Here is a 17,500-nt window from a genome sequence, read left to right as displayed (position 1 = left end):
CTCTTATGGGCAAAGTTGTGCAAGCAATCCTCTCTAGGAAGAACTGCTTGCAAGTGTCTTAAGAAGGTTCGCAAGTAGACGAGAAGTAATTACCTGATGTGAAGGAGGCACGCGAGTGACGGTGATGGATATGGCGTTTGCGTGAAGGCTGTAAGTATTCTTCAAAGAATACTTTAACTAGTCATTAGCAGACATGATGGCTTCATTAGAATTCTGCCTTTAGCTCAGACTGGTGTATTCTAACAAAGAAAAGAAAAGTTAAAAATGCGCCGAAGTTTCTTCGGCGCAATCGCGTTTTCTGTTCAGCCGCTGCACAGTATAATCAAGGCCACCGAAAATAGATCTATCGATCGGTGGTCTCGGGATAATGCTGTATGAGCCGCGGTCCATGAAACTTTAACCACGACCCGGCGGTGGCCTGGCCTATATCGTGCCGGACGGACGATGACAGCTAACTTTAACCTTCAATTAAATAAAAACTACTGAGGAGGCTAGAGGGCTGCAATTTGGTGTGTTTGATGACTGGAGGGTGGATGATCAACATACCAACTTGCAGCCTTCTAGCCTCGTTAGTTTTTAAGATCTGAGGGCGGACAGAAAAAACAGCGAACAGAAAAGGTGCCGACGGACAGACAAAGCCGGCACAATAGTTTCCTTGTACAGAAAACTAGAAACCGAAGCTTCGTAAAATATTGGTCTTGGCTAAAGTATATTTTAACCAGTAACTACAGAATTTGATGGCTATATTAATATTCTGCTTTTAACTCAAGCTGGTTTATTCTAAACCAATAAATGCAAAATTTAATGGCTTCATTAGAATTCTGCCTTTAACATGAAACGGGTTATTCTAAAAAAACTGTAGATTTGAGACTCCCTCAAATTATGTTCTTGGTCAAAGTTTTCTTCAAGTAGTGACACAGAACCTGATGGCTTCATTATAACTCTGCTTTTAACTAAGAGAGGTTTATTCTCAGAACTTGGTGGCTATAGTAGAATTCTGCCCTCGACTCAAACTGGTTTATTCTGAAAGAGTGAAGCTCCGTCAAATAATGTTCTTGGTCAAAGTATACTTCAAGTAGTGACACAGAACCACTTTTAGCTCTAAGTGGTTTATTCTAAAAATAAAATGAGGGCATTGTATACGTTAGCTATTAACTACAGAACTTGATGGCTTCATCAGAATTCTGCCCTCGAATCAAACTGGCTTATTCTGAAAAGAAATGAAGCTTCGTGAAATGATGTTCTCTAGTCATTAGAGAACGTGATGGGTTTGTTAGATTTCTGCTTTTAACTCAAACTGGTTTATTCTAAAAAAATGGAGATTCTTGAAAGGTTCTCCTTGAGACACAAAGTCGGTTAAGTGAACTCATTCTTGAAATAGGCAAGGTTCTCGCCTACCAGTCGAGAGGACCGGGGTTCAAATCCTGCCGCTTACTGGTGGCTTGGGGATGGCACCATTGCATAAATCCGGTGGCCTGCTAACCTAGGGGTCTGAAAATCGAGAGGGTTAGTAAGAAAATAGGTACCAGCCCTCTGCTCACTGGTGGCTTGGGGATGGCGCCATTGCATAAACCCGGTGGCCCGCTAACCTAAGGGTCTGAAAATCGAGAGGGTTAGTAAGAAAATATGTACCAGCCCTCTGCTCACTGGTGGCTTGGGGATGGTGCCATTTCATAAGCCTGGTGGCCCGCTAACCTAGGGGTCTGAAAACTCGAGGGGTTAGCAAGAAAATAGGTACCAGCCCTCGGGCTAGGGGGTTAAACAGTGGGCCTAGTGAAACACTAACCATGTGCCTCAGGCATTGGGACTTCTCCCCCACTAGCTGTCAGCCTCAGAAACCGGCGTTCAGCTCCAGGCCTATGAGCCTTGCAAGGCCCAGGAAGACTTTAAGCTTTAACCCAATGAATATTAGCTAGTTTTATTAACCCACTTAAGTTTTATTTTTATGGGAAAGAATAAAAAAGGCGTGTATATGTTTCCTGCTTTTCCAGTAAATGTTTGTAACACCATGATTAAAGAAATATTCAGTATTGATATTCATATTAAATATCAAAATAATTCTACACAGCTTTTATATATATATTTTTATGCATTTATAAAGCAGAGATTTTATATTCTCATATTTATGTGTTTTTGCTTTTAGTTAATTACAGTTTTATAAAATGTTAGGTTAAATCGTGGTAAGAAAAAAAATAAACAATATCTGAGACTTTTCATTTGTTCTGCTGGTTTTATAAAAAAAATATTCAGGATATTATTATTTCCAGGAACACGTTATAATTAATAGTGAGTGATATTAATACATATTTCTTTTACCAAGTGTTCTGAATTATTTTATACTTTTAAGTTTTTATTCTAGATTTTGATTACGACATCTAATATCATTCACGCTATAGTTTGTTAATATCAAAAAGATTTTAGCACCTTTTGCAGAATTCGCCTGAAATATAACGATACGCCATGTAGAATTATTTTAGGCCTTTAATAAAGATTAAATCTTAATATAAACAAGTAAAAAATGCTCCGTAGTTCCCTTGGCGCAATCTAGTTTTCTGTACAGCCGCTACAGCGTATAATCAAGGCCACCGAAAATAGATCTATCTTTCGGTGGTCTCGGTATAATGCTGTATGAGCCGCTGCCCATGAAATTTTAACCACTGCCCGGTGGTGGCCTTGCCTATATCGTTGCCAGACGCACGATTATGGCTAACTCTAACCTTGAATAAAATAAAAGCTATTGAGGCCAGAGGGCCGCAATTTGGTATGTATGATGATTGGAGGGTGGATGAGCAACATACCAATTTGCAGCCCTCTAGCCTGAGTAGTTTTTAAGATCTGAGGGCGGACAGAAAAAGTGCGGACGGACAGACAAAGTAGTTTTCACAGTAGTTTTCTTTTACAGAAAACCAAAAACTAATCTTATAAATACATTTTAGAGCTTGTATCCGATTCCATTTCTCTATGAATATCAGTTTTACGGACATAATTCAGTCCTGAATTTAGTTTCAGTATAAAATTCATTGTTACTGCTTTGCAGGGATTTAATTCTTAAGCTTAAAAATAGGTTCTTAGATCGATTACAGTACTCTCCTGATGATTTAATACAGTTAGAAAATAGTTTTATAAAATCATTCTTATATTTTCATAATTTTTATATTTTACGGTGAATTAACTCTCTCAACGTACAAAAAAGTTGTATGAAGTTTAAGCACTATTAATGCTTTGTTTACATATATATATATATATATATATATATATATATATATATATATATATATATATATATATATATATATATATAATGTGTGTGTGTGTAAATATATATCACATTTTCCTACAGGGAAAACGCAACTCTACGTGTAAATCCTGACCGGTTTCGACTTTACTTCTAGGCCATTGTCAAATGACTGATTCACTGTGGTAGAAATTGACTTTACATAATCTAGGGGGGCAGTATAAACGAACCTACATACAGACCGTTGAAATCTAAATATTCAACTTAGGCTCTTTTTCCATTAAGAGAAGTGTCTATGGGATATTAGCCTGCGGTTTTCAACAACGAGCAACCCCATTCACTACTGACATCACAATTGTTAACATTTATGTAGAGTACGTTCCTAAATCGTTTGTTCAACCTGTGCTCGCTTTTCCAGATTAGAAGGGTTTGTATGGGGCATTATCTTGCGGTTTTCAACAACGAGCAACCTCGTTCACTACTGACATCACAGTTGCCAACGTTTTACAAAAGTTCGTTCCTAAATCATGTGTTTAACCTGTGGTCTCTTTTCCTGTTTAGAGAAGTTTATAGGACGCTATCCTTCTGTTGTCAACAACGAGCAACCTCATTCAGTACCGACATCACAATTGCTAACATTTATCAGAAGCGCGCTCCTAAAACCGCTTGTTCCTGCTCTCTAGGTAATTGAGAGAGAGCGACCTTTCGCTCGGTGCTGGTGGTGGAGGCAAGCAGCTCATTGATTTGTGCTTTTGCAAAGGGCTTATACGCTTCGCTCAGCTTAGTAGAGTGTATTTGCATTATGATACTCTACTGCTCTGACATTGGTCTTGACTGTTTCCTGCTGGGGAAGGCTTAGTAGAGTACATTTAAATTATGATAACTGTTTTGTTATTGTTCTCTAGAGCTGTTGAGCTGGGAAAAGCCTAGTAGACTACATTTGAATATTAATACTCAACTGTTTTGATATTGTTCATTGCAATTTCCCGCTCTTAGTGCTGCTAAGCTGGGGAAAGCTTTGTAGAATATATTTTGATATTGATACTCAACTGTTTTGATATTGTTCATTGCAATTTCCCGCTCTTAGTGCTGCTAAGCTGGGGAAAGCTTTGTAGAATATATTTTAATATTGATACTCAACTGTTTTCAAATTGTTCTTTGCAATTTCCCGCTCTTAGTGCTGTTAAGCTGGGCAAAGCTTAGTAGAATATGTTTGAAGTACGATGCTCAATTGTTTTGCTATTGTCCTTTACAACTTCCTACTCTTAGAGCTTAGTAGAAGATACCTGAATTATGATGCTCAGTTGTTTGGATATTGTTCTTTACATTCTTGACAGCTGTCTGTTATTGAATTGTTAGATAAGTTCCGTTAAATTAATTTCCTTATTTCTCTGTTGCTTCGTTTTGACATTGTCATAAGAATTTTGACATTTCAACGAAAACATCAGTATCTTAGGTCACGTCATTTATACGGAATTTACATCCGCATTTCTTCCAGTGACGACTGAATTGTTTTTTTATTATTATTTTTGATTCTCCATGTGAATATTTTCGCTTAAAATCGGTGTATTTTTTTTTTGCATTTTTTACCTCCTTTTAAGAACTCTGAATGTTAGAAAACACTATATATATATATATATATATATATATATATATATATATATATATATATATATATATATATATATATATATATATATATATATATATATATATATATATATATATATATATATATTTTAGAAACATCTTTTCTTCTCTCTCTACCTTTTACAACACCCCCACTCTGCCTATCTGTCTGTCTCCATACATGTATATATATGTATATATATACACACACAAACACACACACATATATATACACATAATTGTGTGTATGCTTTTTGGTGTAAAGATATTGTAAAATGGTTTTCAGCTTCGGTACTCATAAAGATTTCAACATCAAATTCAACACCAGTTTACATCAATGATTCAATCTGAATATTTCAGGGAATAATCCCTTTTGAATATTAATAAACTTGGCAGCTACAACTGTCATTTCTGGCTAGAATTATGAATGTAACACACCAGGACATTCATCATTTTTCTTCTGACACTCGCGCACAGGCAGCGGACATTATCACCGTGAATATTAGTTTCGTGGAATCGATGGCGCTGAATGAAAGATAAGGGAGCCTTGAGCTGGGACAGCTTAAGCTGGTATCTCCGATTTAATTGATGCAGCGTAGCTCTGAATGCCGTCTATTGGCGCTCTCGGGAACTATTACTCTCCGGGAGGGCGACTTCTTCTTCGCTTGCAGAACTGAATCACGAAACGTATTATTCTGTGTTCGTTATTATTTCAGATTCATTATTGTGGGTAGTGTTTTATTTATTCACGGTATTTTGGGCACTTATTTCCTGGCCATTCGGTCCTAAAACCACAGCCCACGAGACCACAGACCACGATTTATAGATCGCAAATCTGGATAACAATTACAAATCACTGTGGAATCGAATGTTTTTTTCGACAAAAGATGGCTGGGTGGTGTTTTATTTATATATGGTATTTTGGGCACCGATTTCTGGGCCATTTGGTCCTAAAACCACAGCCCACGAGACCGCAGACCACGATTTATAGATCACAAATCAGCATAACAAGATATAAAGCCCGATGGAATAGAATTTTGTATACAACGGATAGCTGGGTAGTGTTTTATTTGTTCACGGTATCTTGGGCACCGATTTCTGGGCCGTTTGGTCCTAAAACAACTGACTTAGAGATTACAGACCACGATTTATAGATCGCAAATCTGGATAACAAGTTACAAATCACTATGGAATCGAACGTTCTTGTCTACAAAAGATAGCTGGGTAGAGTTTTATTTATTTATGGTATTTTGGGCATCGATTTCTGGTCCATTTGGTCCTAAAACAATTATGAGACCATAGACCACGATTCATTGACCACAAATCTGCATGACAGGTTATAAATCACGATGGAGCAAAATTTTGTATACAAAACATAACTGGGCATTGTTTTATTTACTCAAGGTATTTTGGGCATCTGATTCTGGGTCATTCGGTCCTAAAACCACAGACCACAAGATCAGAGACCACGAACCATCGACCAAAGTCTGCGTAACAATTTATAAATCACGATGAAATCGAACGTTCTTGTTCACAAAAGATAGCGGGGCATTCTTTTATTTACTCAAGGTATTTTGGGCATCTGATTCTGGCCCATTCAGTCCTAAAACCACAGCCCGCGAGACCACAGACCACGCTTCATCGACCACAGCTCTCCTAAACAATTTATAAATCACGACTGAATTAAATGTTTCCCTACAACAGAGATATACCTTTATACCCATAACTCAGACCACTGTACGTTACACCGCCGTCATTCTCTGTGTTTAATTTCCCGCGCCGAGCCAGAATGCTTTAGACACGTTCCGTTTAATCCCATTATAGCCTCTGTTGACCCAGGTAGTGAGCTGGAGAGCGGCGGTAGTTAGTTAATTATTTATCCCTCCATAAGGGCAGGGGAGCTGTCCTCTCCCTTAGTGGAGACGTCCCACTTGAATGTGTTGTATGTGTATTTTTCTGTGTGTATGTATGTATTTATATATAATATATATATACAGTATATATACATAACCGAAATATTTTCTGTTAAAACAGAATTCCATCTAATAAAAGGAGCCCATAAAGGCGCCAAAATGTAGAAAGTTAATGCTATATTTCACAGACCAACTGTCTCCCTCTTCAGGCAGGTAATGAATGAGGTAAGAGTTACAGATTATATATATATATATATATATATATATATATATATATATATATATATATATATATATATATATATATATATATATGTATGTATATATATATATATATATATATATATATATATATATATATATATATATATATATATATATATATATATATATATATATATATATATCGCATGAGAATGTTAAACTCACTTATGCCCGAAGTTCTTGTTTGTATCAAAACGTTAGAAAAATCAGGAAGAATTCAAGAAAACTATTATAAATAAATGTTATATATATATATACTTATATACAAACACACACACACATATATATATATATATATATATATATACTGTATATATATATATATATATATATATATATATATATATATATATATATATATATATATATATATGCATGCATTTAATTACGCGAATATCTTGCAAATATTGGTATCAATCTGATACACTAATTAAAAAAAAAAAAGTGGCTCTGGTTAAATAAACGCAGGATAAATCTTTCCAGACATCGGAGCTAAAACAGAAGAAAAGCGAAATAAACCTGGAGAGGTCAGAAAAGCAATGAATGAGGAAAGGAAGGTTATGGAAAAAAAAAGTAAAAAAACGCGCACGAAGTTTCTTCGGCGCAATCGAGTTTTCGGTACAGCGTGTAATGCTGTCTGAAACTCTTGATGTGCCGCAATATGAAACTCTCAGCTGCGACTGGACAACGGTCAGTTGTTCCCCAGATGCGGTTAAGTGAGGGTGCGTCGGCGACGCCTCCGGAATTGGACTCGGCAGTGCCAGACGCACGATCATAGCTAATTTTAACCTTAAATAAAATAAAAACTACTGAGGCTAGAGAGCTGCAATTTCGTACGTTTGATGACTGTAGGGTGGATGATCAACATACCAATTTGCAGCCCTCTAGCCTCATTAGTTTTGAAGATTTGAGGGCGGACAGAAAAACTTGCGGACAGAATAAAGTGCGGATGGGCAGACAAAGCCGGCACAATAGTTTCTTAAAACTAACAAAACTACTGAGGCTAGAGGGCTGCAATTTGGTATGTTTAATGATTGGAGGGTGGAAGAATAACATACTAATTTGCAGCCCTCTAGCCTCGGTAGTTTTTAAGATCTGAGGGCGGACAGAAAAAGTGCGGACGGACAGACAACGCCAAAGCCATCTCAATAGTTTTCTTTTACAGAAAACTAAAAAAAGAAACCGACCCACGCTCAGGATAATAAAAGTCGCCCCCCCCCCTTGGTTTTGGACGACTATCGAATCTGTAATGTGGAGGGGTTTATGATCGGCGCGGAAGGAATACTTGTCGTTTTGCAAGGAGCGTATTTTTGGTTCGTGCGGACGTTGTGGTGATCTCTCTGTCTGCATGTCTATTTGTACGTATATGTAGATATATGGATATATCGGTAGATATATATATATATATATATATATATATATATATATATATATATATATATATATATATATATATATATATGTTCTGTACACACACACACATATATATCTATCTATATATATATATATATATATATATATATATATATATATATATATATATAAATATAAAATCATCAATGAAGGGCAGAGGACACACACATATACAAGCTGACTTTATTCCAACGCTTCGTAATTATCAAATTAATTACATCATCAGGGCTGTTAAAATAAAAATAAAATATAAATATTTATTACATATATATACATATGTGTATATATATGTTGTATATATACATATATATTTATGTAGACGTAAATATATATATTCATACATAAACACACCTGCATGTAGTCATACACATATATATATACATATATACAGTAAATACACCCATACATAAAGATAATCTTAAGCCCACCGAAACGTAGAAAACGCAGGATAGTGGAAAAGAACTGAACAGCCAGAGGCGGGGGCGGGGGGGGGGGCAGGTGGGGGTGGAGGGGAGAAGGGAATGAATTCTTCAATGTAGCACCAATCTCTTCGCAGATCAATAACACGCCACACCTTGTTCTTGAGGCAATACCTCTCTCTCTCTCACCTGAATAATGGGATATACCTCACGTTTCAATAGCCGAAGGGTGAATATTATGGTATTCAATTTAACTTGCGCACAAATGGTCTCTGCTTGCTCAAGAATGCTACTGTTTGCTTTTACAGTTTTTTTTTTTTCCCCATTCGACGAAGCTACGTTTAGGAAGGCATTTTTTTTTTTTTTTATTACAAAGCTACTTTTGTGAAAGGTATTTCGTTTGGGCTTTAGGGCAAAAGCATAGCTTGCGTTGAAGGGTGATTAGTCAGTTATGATCATCCCTAAAACTTTCATGTACTTCTCTACTATTTCCTGACTCCTTACAATGCTGGCGGCCATTTTAATTCTTTCATAATTATAGATTTTAAACATGTATGTGCGCGCTCGCGCACACGCACACGCACACATATATATATATATATATAAATATATATACTGTATGTGTGTGTCATAGGCATTAGGACCCGTCACCCACTGGCTGTCTGCCTAAGAAACAGGAGATCAGCGCCTGCCCCATGAGCCTACAGAGGCCCATTAGGACTTTAACTAATATATAATATAATATATGATATATATATATATATATATATATATATATATATATATATATATATATATATATATATATATGTATATATGATTATTATCACTTTTGTACGAGATTCATATTTTATCACACATTACCACAGCCCGTGGTAATGTGTGATATGTATATGTATATATATATATGTGTGTGCGTGTGTGTGTGTACAAGCGTGTTCATATACTATAAATTATATAAACAGTAACTCAGAAACTTAATTTCGTCGTCATATTAATCAAGATTTAAATCCATATGATTTTCAGTTATAAATGATACCCAAACGGTATGCAAGACCAGTTTCTTAACTACTTGCATATTGCCTCGATGTATAAGGAAAAATATAATTACATTCACTTCAATTCAAAGAAAGAATATGATAATTATAGTGGCTCTGATTCGAAACAAGAAAAACCTTAATTATAGTCAATCAAATTCAAAGAAGCGGACAGGTAATACATATTTTAAGTGTGACAAGATTTCCCGTCACTTGCAATATATTTGTGAAGCAGATTTCATTTCCCTAATGAAAAAGCTTCAGTAATGCTGGGTATGAATTCATTTCTCTCTCTCTCTCTCTCTCTCTCTCTCTCTCTCTCTCTCTCTCTCTCTCTCTCTCTCTCTCGCTGGCGGTTACGCCGTGAGTGTGAATAAATGTATTTATGAATGATGCGGGAATAATGCAGTTTTTATGTTAATCTCTCTCTCTCTCTCTCTCTCTCTCTCTCTCTCTCTCTCTCTCTCGCTGTCACGCCGTGAGTGTGAATAAATGTGATTATGACTGTGTTTTTCTAATAGGGTTTTTATGTTAATCAGCCTCTCTCTCTCTCTCTCTCTCTCTCTCTCTCTCTCTCTCTCTCTCTCTCTCTCTCTCTCTCTCTCTCTTGCTGTCATGCCGTGAGTGTCAATAAATATAATTATGACTGACTTTTTCTAACAGGGTTTTTTTTTATGTTAAAACTCTCTCTCTCTCTCTCTCTCTCTCTCTCTCTCTCTCTCTCTCTCTCTCTCTCTCTCTCTCTCTCTCTCTCTCTATGGCTGTTATGGTATGAGCATGGATATACTTGATTAATAATAATGCATATCTTAAAATGTCTTGTTTCCAAGGAGTTTTTCTTAATCAGTCGTCCTCTCTCTCTCTCTCTCTCTCTCTCTCTCTCTGTAATCTATCTAGTCAATCTTATTTCTGATGAAGAAGACTTCTTGATTATCGCATGAATTTTACGGATAAACATCACTTTAGCTTCACATTTTTTCCGCCATTTTGGCGCCCATTGGTAATCTCTTATACGCCTACTCGCGTGATTACTTCCGCTGATGAAGACACGCAAAAAGGGAGATTACTGACTCAAAGGGATTACCAACATTAGGCGTGCAGAGCGAATGTAGATCTCCGTTCGCCTGCTTTTGATCAGAGTGCTGGAAAAAATGATATATACCAGAAAAGAAAACCCTTGACTTTAAGTCTTTTCAAGTCCACTCTGTAACCAGGAGAGAAAGTCTTTTTTTTTTTTTTTTAAGACTTTTTCTTTGTCTCTAGGTGGAATATGTCTATGCTGGTACCTGAGAGAAAGTCTTATTTTAAGACTTTTTTTTTAAGCGGAGTACCTTCTTTTTAGGTCTACTCTGGTACAAGGAGAGAAAGTTCTTGATTTTAACACTTTTTGTCGTCCCAGAAAGGAGGAATTCTTTTTATGTCTTCTCTGGTACCAGGAGAAAAAGATTTAAAACTATTTTTTTTGTCTCAAAGAATAGTTTCTTTTTAAGTCTGTTCTGGTACCAGTAGAAAGGTCTTTTTTTTTTCCAAGACTTTTCTTTGTCTCAAAGAGGGGCAGTTTCTAAGACTTTTTTTTGCCTCAGAGAGTAGTGTCTTTACGTTTACTCTGGTACCAGGGAAGAAGGACTTTGATTTCTAAGACTTTTTACCTCTAGTCTGGTACCAGGAGAGAAAGCCTTTATAATTTTTAAGCCTTTTTTTATGTGTCCTGCGATATTCTTAAAGAAGGATGAATCCTATTATTGAATATTTCCAGCGAAAAGCAATTGTTGGAAGGAATTCCCACTTGGTAAATTTCATCAGCGCTTTTGAGAATTTCCTCCTTACTAGTTAGTTGTTTTGGGAATTTCAACATTAAGGCTGAGATGAATTTCTGTACAGTTCAAATTTTTAAAACTTATAATTCCCCTCTTTTAATTAATTGAAATCAAGCTTTGTTTTTGGTAAGATGAATTCCACCGTATATTTCGTTACAAGAATCTGACTTTTACCAGCGATGAAAATGAAAACAATTTAATATCAGGTGCATCCAACCCAGTTAATTTTATTTTGAGAATTTCAGTCTGAAGAATGAGATGTATTTATTTAAGGTTGAATTTTATCATTCTTTTTTTTTATTTCATTGAATTTAATTTTGACTATTGTTTCATTCTAAGAAAATTGATAAAAATAAAATAATCCAATAGCAGGTGAGTTTAACACCCAAAGAACCTTGATGCAAGTTATTCTTGAAAAGAATTTCTTTGCTGCAATTTTTGTGTAGATTCTTTGTTTAATTTGTTCCGCTGTATTTATCAAAGCATTTTCAAAGAACCCTTTTCCTGTTCTCAAACAGAGCCAACATTACTTCAGATTAAAGCCAACTTATCATAGAAGTTGGGCAATTGTTTTTAATTTAGAATTTAAAATATGGAATTTATATTATTATTATTATTATTATTATTATTATTATTATTATTATTATTATTATTATTATTATTATTATTATTATTATTATTATTTTGTTGAATAAAATGGCTGCAATATGCGAATTGATTTTATACTGAGTTTTCTCAATTCTTCTTATAATTCGCTCTTCTTACACATCAGTATTGGTAAATAATTGTCCAATGTTCATATTTCGATGGATAAAACAGCGTATTTCTTACAGCATAAATTCTTTATAAGAAGAATTGAGAAAACTCAGTATAAAATCAGTTCGCATAGTGCAGGCATTTTATTCAACAAAACTTGCCTCTTCCTTCTTCTTCTTCTTCTTCTTCTTCTTCTTCTTCTTCTTCTTCTTCTTCTTCTTCTTCTTCTTCTTCTTCTTCTTCTTCTTCTTCTTATTATTATTATTATTATTATTATTATTATTATTATTATTAATCAGAAGAGGAATCCTACTCATTTGGAACAAGCCCACCAAAGGGGCCATTGACTTGAAAGCTTCAAAGAATATGAAGTTCATTTGAAAGACCTAGCAAAAAGTAATAAGAAATACAGAAAGAAGAGATCAGTTAGCAGAAGAGAGAAAGATAAATTAGCATTTTCATAAATAAATCAATTAAAAAGTGAGTAAATTATAAAATACAAGGAGAATTGCTTTAGGGTAGTAATGCATTGCAAATTCGCATGTACTTTCGAGGTTCCATTGTACAGCATCCTCAGGGGAAACAAAAGGAATGCATTATGGTAAACTTTCTCTCTTTCTATCTCTCTGGCCAAATGGCGCAGCAGCTGTTAAGTGACCAGCTCGCGCTCCGTTGGACCAGTCACTGTTCGAATCTCGAACGTGAATTATGTATCTAATTGCGAGTTGATTATCGAGGGTCGCAGGTAGGGGGGAGGAGGGACAGAGTGAAAGGGAGAGAGAAATCATTTGAGATGAGGGAGGTTACCACTCTCTTGAAATGTATTCCATTAAACGGGAGGTCCTCGACGAGGTAAGCCTCACCCTACTTCTGTGAGGTAATTCAAGAGATAGTCTCTCTCTCTCTCTCTCTCTCTCTCTCTCTCTCTCTCTCTCTCTCTCTCTCTCTCTCTCTCTCTGTTATGTATTATATATATAGATATATATATACACATATATATGTGTATTTATATACATATACATATACATATGTATATATAAATATATATGTGTATATATAATATATATATGTGTGTGTGTGTATGTATGTTACATACACACGAACCTTTCGAATTTAAAAACACACTCAAACATTCGCTCAAGAATCCCACACCAAAATCAGTTACATGCTTCCTCGTGTCCTTAAGTACAATTATGGAGAACCTATCATTGTTCTTTCCTTAAGCGGAAAAGTCAATCTCTTCTCTTCCTTTCTTATTCTTCTTCTTCTTTGTGCCCATTATTTATTCTTCTTTGTCGGGGGAGGGGGAGGGTTAAGAATATATTAGTGGTCTAATACTCTGCTACGAATATTCAGTATATGTCAGTGGTCAGTTGTCTAATATTCTCTTGTGAATATTCAAGGGAAGGGAGAAATTATTCACTATGTCATTCATCCCAGTTTACATTTTTTTTATTTACGACCAGTGAATAAAGAAATGAATGAAATGTATATATACATTTTTTTTTCGCTTTATGTTTTATGGGTTAAAAAAATATTATTGTTTCATAAAACGAATCCGAAAATTATTCATTATTCAGCTATGAATAATAAAAAATGAATAATTCTTATACCAAAGGAATAATGAAGTTGAGATTATGATAATCATTTCGCTGAAAAAATTAAGTTAATTCTCAAGTGTTACCTTTAAATTATTTTATTTCTGCTTAAGTTATTATTATTATTATTATTATTACTATTATTATTATTATTATTATTATTATTATTATTATTATTATTATTATTATTATTAGAATGCAGTTGCTATCACACTGTGCCCCTCTCCTTCCTAACTGCCACCCACCTCAGCTGAGCAACCATCAGGTGCAAATGCATTTCTTAAGTCTCCAGAAACGAGGTTATATTGATTATCATTACCATTTTTATCAATGATTTCTATTTTATTCTGTTTTCTTTCTTCGAAAAAATATGAAATCTTTTGAAAGGATCGAAATTTGTAATTTGATCCAAAAGAATGAAAATAGACTTATAAATTATATCTGAAAATTCTTTAACGTTGTTCTTAATAAATCTGGCGATTAATGCTATCCTTTATCTTGAATACCGACGTTTCGAAAATTTGCGCGCGCTCGCGCGCACATATGTGAAATGCAAAGTAAGTTTAGTTCAATTCAAATAATGCCAATTAGGATCATCGTTACAGGTACGTTGTAAGAATAGAATACAGAAAAACTGTTGGTTTCTTATTAATGTAGGTATAAGTGATTTGGTAGAAGGTAGATAATTAAGTATATTATTTTTAATATGACGGTTAAAGAAAAAATATTTTAAATAATTTCAGAAGTTATAATAATGATAAAATTTACTTTATACGGTTTATAAGTTATAAGTCACAAAAAATGAATACTTACTTATATAACAGAGGAGAAGAACACTGAACTACGTCTTCATTCTTGATGTCACACTATCAGAAAATTACCACCACTTTACTACTTTATACTACTTCAGTATAAAGCACAACAACAACTACTTTTAAGACTTCCAGACTTTAAAAGCGAGCTTATCAGGGCTCTCACGGGCCCATATCACGAAGTTTAGGGCGGCACACAAACCCTTTTTCTATCGAACTTTCACTTCAGATGAGTAAAATCAAGCGAACTTTCACAACGCGGGTCCTGACGGGCATTTTAGAACGTCGAACAGGACGTCGACAGCGTTAGAATTCCGGTGATCAAAGCCACTCGACGATGGCAACAGATGAACTCCCCCGAACCTTACCCCAACACCCGAACCTGGATTTCACGAGAGCGAGGACGAACGCCCAACCTCGTCTGTTTCTGTGGCACCACTAAACTGCTCTCGCAGGCAGAGTCCCTCTCTCTCTCTCTCTCTCTCTCTCTCTCTCTCTCCTGACCGGTCGGTTGGTCTGGTGGTGGAGGAGGAGAGAGGAGGAGGAGGGCGGGGCACCCACCCTTCGGCAAGTGCCGACCAAGGGATGATGTCTCCGCAGCAGCCGCTGTTCCGATAACAGCTGCGCATTCCACCTTTACGATGATGGCATTGTATTCCCTATCCTCCCGTAACGACAGATTACTTTCACGTACATCCTCTGCTGACTGCTTCTTCTCTCCCCCCACCCCCAACCCCGCCCCCACCGCAAATAATAAAAATTCGCGGTTCCGTCGGCCAGGTGGAACGCAAATTGGAGAGATACCTGGAGGGGAGAATTTATACGCCGCAGTAAAACTTCCCGGAACGACCAGATGTGTATTGGAAGTCCTTCAGATTCGATGCGGGTCGGGTCGTGCGCTATTTTGGCGAGAAATATTTCTTTGTTCTATAACAAAAACATTATGGATAACCCTGTGAGAAAAAAAAGAGGAATACAAGGGCAAAAAAGTAATAGAGATGAAATAAGAGATAAGACGTGGAAAGAGGGAAAAGGTGTATCATCGAGAAAGAGGAGAACGGAAGATGATGGATGGATAATAAACAAGCTCAATATTATTCGAGAGGAGGGGGAGAAATTGGGTCAGGGATGGAAAAAGTTGAGCAGCGTGGGAGATACGGAAGAGGCATATGTTGGGAAATGAAAAGGTGGAACATCACGGAAGAGATATGGAGGAAAGTTACATCGGCAAATGAAAAGGTGGAGCGTCACGGAAGAGATATGTAGGAGGCGTATGTTGGAAAATGAAAAGGTGGAGCGTCACGGAAGCGGTATAGAGGAAGCATATGCTGGGAAATGAAAAGGTGGAACATCACGGAAGAGATATGGAGGAAAGTTACATCAGCAAATGAAAAGGTGGAGCGTCACGGAAGAGATACGTACGAGGCGTATGTTGGAAAATGAAAAGGTGGAGCGTCACGGAAGCGGTATAGAGGAAGCATATGCTGGGAAATGAAAAGGTGGAACATCACGGAAGAGATATGGAGGAAAGTTACATCAGCAAATGAAAAGGTGGAGCGTCACGGAAGAGATACGTAGGAGGCGTATGTTGGAAAATGAAAAGGTGGAGCGTCACGGAAGAGGTATAGGGAAAGCATATGCTGGGAAACAAAAAGGTGAAGCATTATGGAAGAGATATGGAGGAAAGTTACATCAGCAAATGAAAAGGTGGAGCGCCACGGAAGAGATATGTAGGAGGCGTATGTTGGAAAATGAAAAGGTGGAGCGTCACGGAAGAGGTATAGAGGAAGCATATGCTGGGAAACGAAAAGGTGAAGCATTATGGAAGAGATATGGAGGAAAGTTACAACAGCAAATGAAAAGGCAGAGCATCATGGAAAAGATATAGAGGAAGTTAATTTTCGAAAATGAAAAGGTGGAGCGTTACGAAAGAGATATGAAGGAAACTTGGCATTATGGAAGAGATATAAAGAAGCATATGTCGGGAAATGAAAAGGTGGAGCTAATGGAAGAGATATGGAGAAAATTTGCATCAGCAAATGACAAGATGGAAGAGATATGGAGGAAGCACATGTCGGAAAATGAAAAGGTGGAGCGCCGTAGAGGAGATATGGAGGAAGCATATGTCGGAAAATGAAAAGGTGGAGCGACATGGAAGAGATATGGAGTAAACTTACGTCAACAAATGGAAAGCTGGAGCTTCAGGGAATTGATATGTAGGAGGCATATGTTGGGAAATGAAAGGGAGGAGCGCTATAGAAGAGCTATGGAAAAGGCATATGTTGGAAAAAGGAAAAGGTGGAGCGTCACGGAAGAGATATGGAGGAAACCTATGCCAGCAAATAAAAAGTTGGAGCATCCTGGAAGATACACGGAAGAAACATACTTTGGCAAATGAAAAGGTGGAGCATCAGGCAGAAGTCACGGAAAATGCGTGGGTTGGAGAATGACAGAGGCGAAACATTAGGAGGAGGTTTGGGGGGAGGAAAAAAAAAAGCGTGGGTTTGAGAGGATAAAGGAGGAATATCAAGAGGGCGTGCCGGAATAAAAGCGTGGGTTGGACGACACAAAGTTGTGGCATCAGTACAAAACAGCGAGAGAAGTAGA

General features: G+C 36.5%; 1 protein-coding gene and 1 long non-coding RNA gene across 3 annotated transcripts in view; one reads left to right on the top strand and one right to left on the bottom strand.

Moving 5' to 3' along the window:
- Positions 1 to 15,333, bottom strand: part of LOC136834883 (zwei Ig domain protein zig-8-like) — a 66,903-nt gene extending 51,570 nt beyond the window's left edge. The window contains exon 1 of the mRNA XM_067097701.1: positions 14,895 to 15,333. The gene's annotated coding sequence lies outside the window, so the exon portion shown is untranslated. The remainder of the gene's footprint in view (positions 1 to 14,894) is intronic.
- LOC136834884 (uncharacterized) overlaps positions 1 to 17,500 on the top strand; it is a 411,316-nt gene that overhangs the window by 34,593 nt on the left and 359,223 nt on the right. The gene's annotated exons all lie outside the window — the stretch shown is intronic.

Source organism: Macrobrachium rosenbergii, chromosome 54, assembly GCF_040412425.1.
Source record: "Macrobrachium rosenbergii isolate ZJJX-2024 chromosome 54, ASM4041242v1, whole genome shotgun sequence".
Classification (NCBI taxonomy): Eukaryota; Metazoa; Arthropoda; class Malacostraca; order Decapoda; family Palaemonidae; genus Macrobrachium; species Macrobrachium rosenbergii.
The sequence above is the reverse complement of the archived record's forward strand: the minus strand, read 5'-3'. Positions and strand labels throughout refer to the sequence as shown.